General features: G+C 43.8%; 1 protein-coding gene across 9 annotated transcripts in view; it reads right to left on the reverse strand.

The window, feature by feature from the left end:
* sipa1l3 (signal-induced proliferation-associated 1 like 3) overlaps nt 1-12139 on the reverse strand; it is a 63160-nt gene extending 51021 nt beyond the window's left edge. For 4 of the 9 annotated variants that reach the window (XM_076100422.1, XM_076100424.1, XM_076100421.1 and 1 more), the window contains exon 1: nt 12001-12139. The gene's annotated coding sequence lies outside the window, so the exon portion shown is untranslated. Of the gene's footprint in view, nt 1-1906; nt 2019-12000 lie in introns of all 9 variants that reach the window. The other 5 variants (XM_076100429.1, XM_076100427.1, XM_076100425.1 and 2 more) reach the window with 2 other exon arrangements.
* Between the last annotated feature and the right edge of the window lie 1497 nt (nt 12140-13636).

Consider the following 13636-nt stretch of genomic DNA (forward strand, 5'->3'; position numbering starts at 1 on the left):
AATTTTTGAGATGTTTCACGGTTTGACATGCTGGGTTTCTTATTGCTTGATTAAAATGAAAATCAGCAAAATAAAATGTCCCAAAAAATCCATGCATGCACATGTAAATGCTTCACACACACACACACACACACACACACACACACACACACACACACACACACACACACACACACACACACACACACACACACACACACACACACACACACACACACACACACACACACACACACACACACACGTCTACAAAGTGAGAGGCAGGAGTTGAGCGCAGGTGAACACAGCCTATTCAGAGGATATTATAAAGAGGGGTTTGTCTCGACTGAAAGAGGATTACTGGGGAAAGGTGTGGCTCCTTTTAACTCACAGCAGCATTGTGTGTGTGTGCATGTGTGTGCATGTGTGTCCTAACTAGCCAATATGAACACCCCATTATGAACACAGGATGTGGCTGAAGCTCTTTCAGCACCTTCCCTTCAGAATCCAGAAGGTCCACCTAGATTTACTCTCAAAGCTGTTCCCCTCTGAGCCAGCATATGGCTCCAATGCTGCAGCAGCGGCAATAATTCACGCATGCTTGTTGGTTTCAGGTTGCCGTATCAATCAACACAGCGGAGGCGAGGGGGTGTACTCGTCAATAGAGATCTCAGCCCCTCAAAACTATCTCAGGCATCTGACCCAGCAGCAGTATCTCTGACGTGGAATCTGGCCAGTAATAACAGCAGAGTGGAAGGTGTGTCTGTTCCAAACAAAATAAACACTCCAGCAGAGGGATTGTACGACCACATCACCATCACTTTGTTCCTTTGACGGTCTGCACGGCTGCCACTTTACTCATTCTTCACCCTGCGTTCCAAAAGGCATCACTGTTAGTGCGGCGCGCTGTCACAACAAGCTAGATCCCTTCAGAAGTCGCCTCTCTCTCTCTCTCTCTCTCTCTCTCTCTCTCTCTCTCTCTCTCTCTCTCTCTCTCTCTCTGTGTGTTTGGTTTAAAGTGTGGCATGAGTCCAAGGTGTGGTTCTACAGCCATGCGTGCTCTCACGCATGGCTGTAGAACCACACCGAGCTGCACATGTGCACACAACAGCATACACTGGCCTGGTTGTTTTCCAAGTTGCAGACAGTTGTGAAAACATATGACAAAAAGTTTAGAGAAAGAGGTGGCGAGTTTAAAAAGGTAGAATTTGACATTTAAAATAAATTTAAATTCATTTTTTTTGCTGAGAGTTAGAGGAGAAGTTCGATGCCACTTTGTGTCTGTGGATTACCTTTTGAGCTCTGGCACAGACCCCGGCTAGCTGCTTCCAGTCTGTATGTTGAGCTAAGCACCTCCTTTCTCAAGGTTCATATTCAATCAATCTTCTCGCCTAACAATAAGTGAATAAGTGCATTTCCCAAAATGTTGATTATTACTTTATGAACTGTGCAGTGGGAGGAAAGAAATCCTAGAGCCTCCCCACAGGGCTGCCAACATTTCAGCCAGATCCAGACGTGGGAACCACTGGAAAAGCACAGCCCTCTGTGGACAAACATCAAGGGGGGGGGGGGGCGTCTGCAGTAGTTGCATGTCAGAAATGTGCATAATGGCCGCAGCCATGTATGAGCTGAGGTGTTTGGGCTGAGAGCAGTGACAAGAGTTCACGAGGTGGCCTAAGTGCATGTCTGAGGCGGAGGAGAGGGGAGACGGTGTGGGTGTTTGTGTGCCTTTGGGCAACAAAGTGGGTCAAGAGAGTTTCGGAGCGGGAAGATAGCAGTGACCTTCAGCACACACACACACACACAGACACACACACACACACAGTCACCTGGTAACAGAAACAAAATGTCTCTCAACATCTCTTTATCATTCTCATCACTGCGAGAGGAGATCCGTTCCACAACCTCTCCGGAGACAACCACTCACTTCCACTTTGTTTTGTTCTCCGTCTTTGTCTTTTGTGATTATCATTATTACTTCTCAGGTGGAGCCTCTCCTCACACACCGACCCAGACAGTTGTATTTAATCAGAGCTCGGCTGCAGAGGTCATGGGGAAAAGGGAGAAAGAACAGAGAGGAGGACACATTAAGGAGGCGAAAGAGGAGATGGGAGCACATGGGCTGGCTTTCTTACACCAACAGGCCTCCCTTTTAGCTTCTCCTTGTCTGTGGGCTCCTTTCCCTCCTCCCTTGCCAAGTCACGTCTCTCCCTCTGAGTTATCAGCTCATCCGTCTCCTCCTCTCCCACGATGATAACAGGCTCTACTGTTGTGTGCAGAAACACCCAAACTGTCACTTGTCACTGTCACACCCCCCCAGCTTGCTTAGAACCTCGGCAGAGGTGGTGACAAAAAAAAGTACAGTGAACCAGGTACTATCCACAACTTCTGCTAATAGAAAACCCAAAAAGGGTGAGTCGAGTTGAGCAGTCGGGCCGTACCATGCAGTGGAAATGCGGCATTAGCATCACTGTCTCTGCTGGCTAATAGCCAAGGTAGCTTTATTTATATAGCACACTTCAGCAACAAGGCAATTCAGAATGCTTTGCATAAAACACCAATTGCATCAAAACAAAGACAGCAAATAGTGTTCCCCATTACTTACAGCAGTGCAGTTTGCATCTGGGCAGCAGCCAACTGTGCAGAGTGGAGTCACTAAAAACAGCCTGAGCTGAGCATCACAATGCGAGTGTTTCAAAGGGTTAATTACTATTTAATCAAGCACTTAAATACACAGCACTGGAAGGCATACGAGTTCTCACGTGCAGTAGCACAGTTGCTCAGGCTCAGCAAAAAGAAAAGCTAAAATAGAGAAGATGTGTGTGTGTACGGTACTATAGTTCAGTTAGATGTCTGCTCCTCTCAACTGCTTTGTGTGACTTAACACTGGATCGATTTGAAATGTATTTTACAAAAACAGTTAGTTTAACATATCACGTTGGCATGCTACACTAAAGATTCTCAATAGCATTGGTCTGAGATGGTGGAGGAAAACCTCTGACCAGTATAGTAATTAACCCCCCCCCCCAAAAAAACCCCTGCTGTGTGCAGAATGTTTCTCTGAAATCCCCTCATGTCCCACTCAGAGAGCTCATTTCACATATTGCCCGGCCTCATCAACGGCACAAACACATTAGCGTCACCATACCCTCTATGTGCAGAGTAGACCAGATGAGCTTGTGTGGAAACAGCCTCCGTCCTCCGTCCTCCGTTAGCAAATCTCATTTGGAAATGAGGAGGAAAGAAATACACATTTGGATACAACAGTATCATAAAAAACTGGGCCGAGAGGCATTCGTGGAATGAACAAGTTATACTCAATTAGCATTAAAACAACGGCTTTTTTTACGGCTATATATATATATATATATATATTACATTACAGTCATTTAGCAGACGCTTTTATCCAAAGCGACTTACAATAAGTGTATTGAACATCGGTTTTCGAGAGAACAACTAGTCACCAGAAGTAATAAGTGCATGTCCCTACCTCAAACAAGCATCTAAGAGCATAAACCAGAGCCAACGTACAGTGCAGAAACAAAGGTATGCAATAAGTGCCACAAGCTAATATAAAAACAATAAGTGCAATAAGCTAGTATGAATACAGTAGATGCTAGGTAAGTGCTAAGCGGAAGGGTAGGCCTTCTTGAAGAGGTGAGTTTTTAGCCTGCGCCGAAAGATGGGCAGCGACTCTGCCGTCCTGACGTCAGTGGGGAGTTCATTCCACCACTGTGGGGCCAGGACAGAAAACAGCCGCGACCGGGTCGATCGGCCGCAGGGACCTCTGAGCGACGGGACAACCAATCGCCCCGAGGTAGCAGAGCGAAGTGGTCGGGCGGGGTGTCGGGCTTGACCATGGCCTGGAGATAGGAAGGAGCTGTTCCTTTCACTGCCCTGTAGGCTAGCACCAGAGTCTTAAACTGGATGCGGGCTCTTACAGGTAGCCAGTGTATATATGTGTGTGTGTGTGTGTATGTATGCATGCATGTATGTATGTATGTGTGTGTGTGTGTGTGTGTGTGTATGCATGCCTCTCTGCACACATGTACAGAAAATTAGGGACTAGAAAGAAAACTGACTTTTTATGTGGTTTCATGAAACATTTTACAATGAGACCAAAGAAGAAAAAGAACTAAAAACATCTTTGAAACTCACCCATTCCCACCCAGACACATAACCACACACACACACACACATGAGACTGTGTGTTTGGCTGTTTGTGTTTTAAACAGACGAGCATGTCGCTGAAGACAAAACATCCTGAGGGGGGAAACATGTAAATCTATCGACAAGCTTCCTGATGGTGTTTGGTGTTACGCCCATTCTCCAACCGTTTTCCCCAGCAGCAGTTGGAGGTGAGCCAATACTTAACTATCCCAACGATGAATGTGCAAAGACAAAGTCCAGGATATAGGCTGCATGCCAGAGACAAGGAATGTTTTTACTCATGTCCTGTGAACTGGTCATCCGTCTTTGTGACGGAGTACCCCCCCCCCCCCTCCCCATGACTATTGTCTGATTCATAGCAACACTCATCTCCACCACACATTTGCATCCTCCTCGGTCCGGACTCACTTCCTGCAGCACAGAGAGCCAGAAGGAGCACAGAGGACAGCAAGCGCCTCCAAATAAAATACAGATGGAATTTCAAAGGAGGAGTCCGGGGGCTACAAAGATGCTTTTATTTCTCTGCAGAGGGAAACTGAAATGTTTTACGATGAAGAATTGATTCATTGTTCACATGTAGTGGGCTGGGCCATTACAGTCTTTTGTTGATCCAGTGATTGAGGCTTTTAAACTTTCTCATTCACATTCTAGATCAACCATTTCAAACATTCTTTTATTCCAATATAAAAATCTATCAGTCATCTATGTGTGCGTTTATGTTCCCTGGTAAGATTTAGAGCCGAGAACCTGTCGTCAAATAAATACAAAGACAAAATAATCAACGTTAGGATGTCAACTAGTGATCACAGTTTTAGAAGTACTTCAATTTCTGTCCTTAAACAGACAAAATGAATAATCAGATTAATTGAACATTAAATAATAACTAGTTGCAGCCCTGGTGTGATCATGGTCAACGTAACACAGAAATTAGGGAAGCAACTAATAATTGTTATCATCTAATCTGGCAATTGTTTTTCGATTGTTAATTCCTCGTTTAGTCTGTAAAAGAGTGAGAAAGTAGTGAACACGTGCCCGTGATTTCTCAGAGCCCGAGGTGACGTCTTTATACATCTTGTTTTATACGACCAACGGTCAAAAACCCGAAAAGATATCCAGTTAACAATAATATAAGACAAAAAAAACAAACTAACTCCCGCCCTTGAGAGGCTTTTCCTTGAAAACAATCCCTGAAAAGACGATCACCTCTAACTCTAGCGTGGCCTTTACATTCTCTGCTGCAGCTGAGAGTCAAATGACGAGCGAGGTAGTGAGCTCAAGCCTTCCTTGACAGTCATGTGATGGTCAAGCTCATGTGTGTGTGTGTGTGTGTGTGTGTGTGTGTGTGTGGGGCACACAAGGTTAATTCACTCCTCCTCACTCCATTAAAAGCAGATGGAGACAGAATCAGCTGTTTCTTCATCCCGTCATGCAGGATTTCCTCTTTCCAGAACATCTCTTCTATGTTGGTGTGTGACAGAGCTCTTTGTGTATGCACGCACACACACACGCACACACACACGCACACACACACACACCCTGTCAACCATGTGTTTGAGGGCTCAGTTAGGGACAGATATGAAGCAGGTGCAACAACACGCTCTTTGCCTTAAGGAAGCAGACAAACTCAAGTCCCTAGACAGAAGAAACAAGAAGTCGAAGGACTAAAGGCAATAAAGACATTACAGAGAGAAAGGTGTCCGCTGCTCCTCTTAGCGGCATGACAATTCATATTAATGGTTGTGTCTCTGAATGCTTTGCAAACGCCTGTTCCCTGGAGATCAAATGCATGATTTGCGCTTCTATCCTCCACTGTCTCTCACAGCACAGCACTGAAACTCCATTTCACATCATCCGTCCCCTTTGAAAGAGGAACACAGGCTAGAGAGGAACATAATAAAGGGTGGGAGAGTAACAGATAAGAGCTCTTTATGTTACGGAGATGAGCACATTCAGTACTGCTCACAGACTATAGACCGTTATCGCAGCGGTTCCTGCTCCTTATGGCCTTGGATTCGGCGTGAGAATGGAGATAGAACCCAAACAGTCACGTCTGGCTCCTCCCCTTATTTCAATAAACACAGATCAAAGTGTAAACCCCTCACCTGACAGGGCCGAGTATACAGGCTCTTTGTTAGACCCGTTCGTAAATCTGAGTGGCCTCCGCTTGAAATTACTAAATGGACAGCGATGCATGAATCACTCTTTATGTACAGCACTTTGTCAGGCTGTCGGAATGATTTGTAGCAAATGTAGACATCCAGTAACCCCCGACGAAAGCTTAGTGTGGAGTCCAACAAGCCTGTTTAAGTGTGCTGCGGATGGATGGTGAGGCATTCCCTCTCGCTCTCTCCTCTCCGCTACCAGCGCTGACCAGGCCGACCTGTGGCAAGAAAAGGCCTCCTCAACATCTGTGTTTATCCTCTCGCTAAAACCATGCAGGCTATATTTACCCCGGCCAAACATACCCGGAGCAGAGAGGAGTAGAAAGATGTAGCCTGTGACACCTACGCCGTCGTATACTTCTACCCTCTTTGAGAGAAGGAAACGGCACACCGTCGGCGCTATTAGGCAAATGCGAGCACATTTTAAGACATTTACTCGCAGAAGTGTGATTTTCTGATTCATCCTCTTCCCCGAGAAGAAGACACAGATTGGTAAACAACACCTCGAGGCGATCTGACCTCTGCAGGAGTGAGAAGAAGAAGAAGAAGAAGAAGAGGAGGGAGGCTTTATAGATCAACTGCCTACCTAGCAAATGTTTTATAGCTGCACAGGAGGCCATAAAGCACAGACTTGTTTCAGGAAACATTGGTGTGCTCCTCTTTCTGTAGATCTCTGACCTCTTGACACCGGCGTGCACGCTGACTTATGGATAAGACCCTCAGGAGAGGCACATACATCAGAGAGAGTGGGGGCTTTGCATTACTGTTGGTGGTCTGATGCTATTTCATCTTAAACTGTAACGCCTGCGCTCTGACTCATACATGTATGATGCAGGGCTGCTGGACGCACCTTCAACCTTTGTTTGACCCATTTTACATTAGACTGCTGTTACAGTTGAATGCCTCGAATAAGAGTACAACAAAATAACACTCTCGCACACTGTCTCAGTTACTGCTGGTATTTATTCATTTATGGTGTTTAAACATGATGGAATCCTCTTTTTGGGGCTTTAATCTTTCATTTTATAGGAATCTACCCATTTAATGTAAGCATTTAGGGACACATATATGGTTTTTACTATATAGACTGTTCATTGTCTAGCTCCATATATGATATTGGTGATGGTCATGGGGTAAATCAATGTTGGCATTGATAACTTCCTAATTCCTATTGCACATGTGTGACTAATTGCAGACTCTCCCTGTTTAACATGGCTTCTCATTGTCACAAAACACTTGTCTGATGACGGTCTAGCACTGAGACTTGGCAAATAAACATATTTTTGCCAGTTAGGCAGTGTGCAGGAGTTTGTTTACAACTTTTAAACAAGAATCCCGATATAACTGCATATATATGTTGAGTAAATTATAATTCATGCAGCATCTATGTATATACTTGTAGTATATATATTAGGGAAATTTTCTCATGCTTGTTCATGGAACTGATGAAGGAAACGTGGACTGAAATGTCCAACAGTAAACAAGACAGTTTGGAAGAGTGCTTTCAGTTGTATTCAAGTTGCACCTGTTGCACATTCAGGTTTGCAGAGATGTTTTTCAGTGATTTGAGGCCATTCCTGTTCACACGGACTCTATTCTACCACTGTGGTGCTATATTGGTCACAGCTAAACCCCATAATTACAAAGATCTACACTACATCAAATAATTAACTAATCAAACTCTTCATATCCACGCTGGCTGTCGCCCACACAGGTCACTCCCTTCTGTTTCTGTGTCTCTTTCTCGTGGATACAATTTTGTTTGCATACTATGTGAATATGATATAGTGTCATGTAATTTTAATTTTAGTCCAATACTTTTTGACTATTTTAATTTATTTCAATTTTGCTGTGTTTTTTTTTAATGTAATGTATTTATTAACTTACGTAAAGCACTTTTAATAGCTGGTTGAAATGAATCTGCTACACAAATAATAATATAATAAATAATATATTTAGTTTTTAGTCTGAGATCATTCTGTATTACTAAATCAAAGTGACAACACTTACTATTTATCATAGTATAATATATATAGTATGATATCATTTATTATAGTATTAGTATTTGGAGATCGTGTGACAGGTTTAAGGAGGGCTTGGTCATCTCCAGGATAGTTTTTAATCGGTTTGTTATGTATATTATCAATTAAATAAAAAATATCAGCAAACAGAATCATTAAAATAAACTTAAATAGAAACAGCTGCTCACCACAGACCACGGGTGTGAAGAGGCTATGATGCAGGTGTGATGACACGTGCTGCTGAGCCACTCAGATTAACCACTGACATGAGTTGAACTACAAATGCTTCACATTGTTGGTTTAAAAAAAAAAGAAACCATCAGAGAGGGAGAGCAGTTTGCGGTATACTTCAATGGCTGAAATCTATAAACGATAATCTATAAGTGTGAAAACACACACTTATGCGCACACGCGCGCACACACACACACACACACACACACACACACACACACACACACACACACACACAGACATGCAGCCGTCACTGTGCACCCTGAAACAGACCAGGTGGGGTATTTAGCCTTAGCTATCGTCCGCCCTCTGTGACCTATCAGGAAACACCCCATGATAGTGATGGATGTTGTTTGAGTGTGTGCGTGTGTTCTTCTGCATACCGTGAAAACACACAATTGTTTATTTCTTATTTAACTAACTTATATTTAACTAAGACGCCTCTGAGGATTAAATAGAAACCTGGCAAGAGGCTTTTCGTTTCAAAATGACAAACAGCAGGAGGGCTGCCGATGTGTCGGGTTAGGAAAGCAGAACTTTTAACCAGAAAACATTTTTTTTTTTTTTGCTGCCTTAAAAACATCACAGAAAAAAAAAAAACCTCTTGGAAATGTATTGTTCGCCCAACAGAAGACGTGTGTGAGAGTTCTTTAAAACCTGTGTCAAGAATATAAGAAGAGGGAAAAACCACCAACTGATGAGTCACCGCCACCAAGATACGGTGATTCAACTTAATGTTTACAGGCGAAATAACTCAGGTGGCCCACGTTCAGCTCCGTTTGAAGACGGGATCCTTTGTTCCCGCAGCTGTTTGCAATGAAACGCTGAAATAAGTAGCACAAAATATGAGATGCTCCTCAAGATCACAGACTTGTTATCTGGTACCCGGCGGAGACGACTACAAGCCGACCGCTGGAGGTGCTTTACAACTATGTGACGTGGGACCAACGTTATGAAGTGAGCGTAGATTAGCGCGGATAATGTGATATCGTAAATACCGAAACAAACATGCTTATACAGATATTTCTGGACAGGAGTGTTTCCAAAACTGTGTAGTATTGGAAACAAAACATACTCTGGAGAAAATCTAAGGCATGATTAGAAAGGGGAAGTTTAACTTGATTGTCTCAGTTTCAGAATTACACATTTTCCCGACCAAAACCAAAACTTTATAAACATTGTGTTTTGTAAATACCTTGGATTTTGTCATTTAGTCTTCCGACCACTCGAAGCGCTTTAACACTACACATCATCCACCCTCCTTCATACACTGATGGCAGGCTACTGTGCAAAGTGCCCCCATCCATCACGACTAACTAAGCATCCGGGAGCAATTTGGGGTTAAGTGTCTTGCCCAAGGACACACCGCCAGGGACTAGAGGAGCTGGGCATCGAACCGATAACCAGTAGGGAAAGCTCACATGCACTAGACACACAGACATTACTTCACTATATATTTACACAGCAGTGTGTTGCGATACCAATGTTCAGATTGTTGAATACAGCTTCTTTACGTTATTGTTGGCCCCTTGCCTTGACTATGTCGCGTAAAAAAGCCCCATTACAAACTATACTACAGAAGCATCAAACCCAACTGTATTAAGTGGATTTAAAGAGTTTAACTATAAAACTTAGATAGTTATTGCATTTTAAGATCCTAACTCCAATGAATCTCCACCACTGTCTGAACTTCCTGATACTTTATGCAGGTTTGCTTCATCTCTTGGAAGTCGCATGTATTCTACACATCCATCAAAAAACTGCTTGCAGGGACAGGCTGACGTACTAAATCGTACTGAACTACACGTGTACTGCAGCTTCTTCTTCAACTATCAATTTGTGTTCGTCCGACAGGTAGAAGGTTACGAAAGAAGACAGGAATGAAGGAGCAAATAAAGTAAGTGGCATACAACAGTGACGGTTCTGAGCAGTACGGCGGAGAATGTTTGAAACTCTCACAGGAGCAGTGGGTTTGATCCAAGCGTCATTACTGACATTCTTTGAATTTTCCGCTAAAAACACACAACACTGGAGTTGTACAAACTGATAAGTTCCCAGGCCGTGAAAGCAAGAGAGTCTGCTCAGTTTTGCCTTTGATATGGAACATTTTCAAGCAACCATTACAAGCATGGCAATGTCTTCCTGTAAACTATAAACAGAGAGCATTTAACAGACTTCTGCAGTCTGGAGCATTGCCTTCGATCAAAGGAAATTGGATTGATCATATGGAGAATCGTGTCATTGCTATTCAACATTAACGACACAGTTCAGAACTATATATTTCTGAATCTGATTTTCTCTCGGACGGAAAATGACATGCAGGACTTCCCCCATTGTGCTGACAGCTCAGCTGCTGTTACGGGAGGCTCAGCAATAGGATAACCAGGGTAAGGCATTAGGGCATCATTCTCACATTTTCCCCGGTAATAATTATTCCATTAATTCCAGAAGGGAGGCAACCAGAGTCATTGTTGGCCAGAATATGTGCAGTGCTGCCATGCTCTGCTGCTCGTCCACGACAGATCCATCATGCTGATACTCGACGTGTCGTTTCCTGAGGGCTGGGAAATACAGCAGCAACAAGGGGGGGGGGATCTCTGTGAGAGGGAGGCATCATCACCTCTCCATTCTGTGTACACGCTTGACTGCACACACACACACACACACACACACACACACACACACACACACACATTTATACTGTGCACACTGACATCTGAACAAAGTCTGCATGTTCAACCACGATCAGTTCTCCTTTATGACCACATTAAAAACATTAAACCAGTGGCATTTATAACTACTGCAACACTCCTACAAAATAAAAGATTGCAAGTGTAACCCGTGGACTGTATAGAAGAAGGTGCACCCGCACAGCCAAGTATATCCCTCGCAGCTCATTTTGAAACAAATCTCCAGTCAACAACAACTTCCGATTGCAGCACAACTACTCGAGATTCAGAGCTCGTCCAGACTAACTAGCTGGCTAGCGCTGTTGCTCCCAAACAAAGCTCCCATTGTCTGGAACTTGTAGTCTTAACGTTTTCTCTTGGCCCTCACAACTGTGATTAACTCAGGTACAGAAAAACTACAAATCCAAAGTCTGTACGGTGCTGTGGGCATGCGCACTGGGACCTTAATGAGCAGGAAGGTTGTAGAATATTTCGTAGTTTATGAATTGTTGCGGGTAGCGGTGTGTTTGAGGCTAAAGACCCACTCTGGTAGCCCCGGAGGTCTAAGTGTGTGGACGGTGTCCGGTGGTGCTCAGACTACCGGTAGTAAAGACTAACGTAGTAACGAGCTCGTCCTCTGCATTCACTGAAGTTGGTCTGCTCGGCTGCTTCTCGGTGTTTGCTCTGCTCACTTTTCCAGCGCTTTGAATGTGTCGCCCTGTTTCAGCTCAAACTGTTCTGAGAAAACCAAAAAAAAGAGTACACACCTTACCGGACGCCGTTCCGGTGTTTCGGCTCGGGTCCTATTCCGTTTAAAATAAATCTCCAGGCATTGTGGAAACACTCGTTGCGGCCGACGGTCGACTGCCTGTTCACCCAGCGAGACGGTTGCCAAGAATGCTCAACCGAAACCACCCGCACGCTCACTGCGCATGCGCAGCTCCGGTTGTGCGCAACCTACTGATAGTAACACACAGGGGGCAGCACGTTACTACCACTCTGTGGACCTGTGGACACCACAGACTGTACATAGGAACATGTGTGTGGACACCATAGACTGTACATAACATGTATGGACACCATAGACTGTAACATATGTGTGGACACCATAGACTGTACATAGGAACATGTGTGTGGACACCATAGACTGTACATAACATGTATGGACACCATAGACTGTACATAAGAACATGTGTCGACCATAGACTGTACATAAGAACATGTGTGTGGACCATAGACTGTACATAGGAACATGTGTGTGAACACCATAGACTGTACATAGGAACATGTGTGTGAACACCATAGACTGTACATAAGAACATGTGTGTGGACACCATAGACTGTACATAGGAACATGTGTGTGGACACCATAGACTGTACATAGGAACATGTGTGTGGACACCATAGACTGTACATAGGAACATGTGTGTGAACACCATAGACTGTACATAAGAACATGTGTGTGGACACCATAGACTGTACATAGGAACATGTGTGTGGACACCATAGACTGTACATAGGAACATGTGTGTGAACACCATAGACTGTACATAGGAACATGTGTGTGAACACCATAGACTGTACATAGGAACATGTGTGTGGACCATAGACTGTACATAGGAACATGTGTGTGAACACCATAGACTGTACATAGGAACATGTGTGTGGACACCATAGACTGTACATAGGAACATGTGTGTGGACACCATAGACTGTACATAGGAACATGTGTGTGAACACCATAGACTGTACATAGGAACATGTGTGTGAACACCATAGACTGTACATAGGAACATGTGTGTGGACCATAGACTGTACATAGGAACATGTGTGTGAACACCATAGACTGTACATAGGAACATGTGTGTGGACACCATAGACTGTACATAGGAACATGTGTGTGGACACCATAGACTGTACATAAGAACATGTGTGTGGACCATATGGCTGTGTAATGAAAATATGAGGAATTAACTGTGAATATTAGAAACCACATCTGAGCGTAAACACATGGAAATAACACTAGAGAAGCATTCTGTGTATGTAGCATGCTGCATGGTCGCAGTTTGATTATGCATCGCACACAAATTAGTCAACAGCACAACCTTGTGGCTGCTTAACAAAACCAGTCCTCTGATATCAGAATCAACTTCATTGGCCATGTTCGAGTACACACACGGAATGTGACTTCGGTTATTCGTTGCTTCCATCTACTTTGACAGAAATAGACAAACAGTCAGGTAAACATGCACATTACACTACATTATATCCATACAAATTAAGATATGTAGCATACATGTCTTGATGAGTCAAACTAGACATTTAATGTCTAACTAACATTGTATAAGCCAGCCATCTTTGGAGGAGCAAACGGCAACTGTATCTGCTCTGTGGTCTTAAAGG

The sequence above is a fragment of the Anarhichas minor genome, unplaced genomic scaffold (genome assembly GCF_050575085.1).
Source record: "Anarhichas minor isolate MPS153535 unplaced genomic scaffold, ASM5057508v1 ptg000026l, whole genome shotgun sequence".
NCBI classification, from domain to species: domain Eukaryota; kingdom Metazoa; phylum Chordata; class Actinopteri; order Perciformes; family Anarhichadidae; genus Anarhichas; species Anarhichas minor.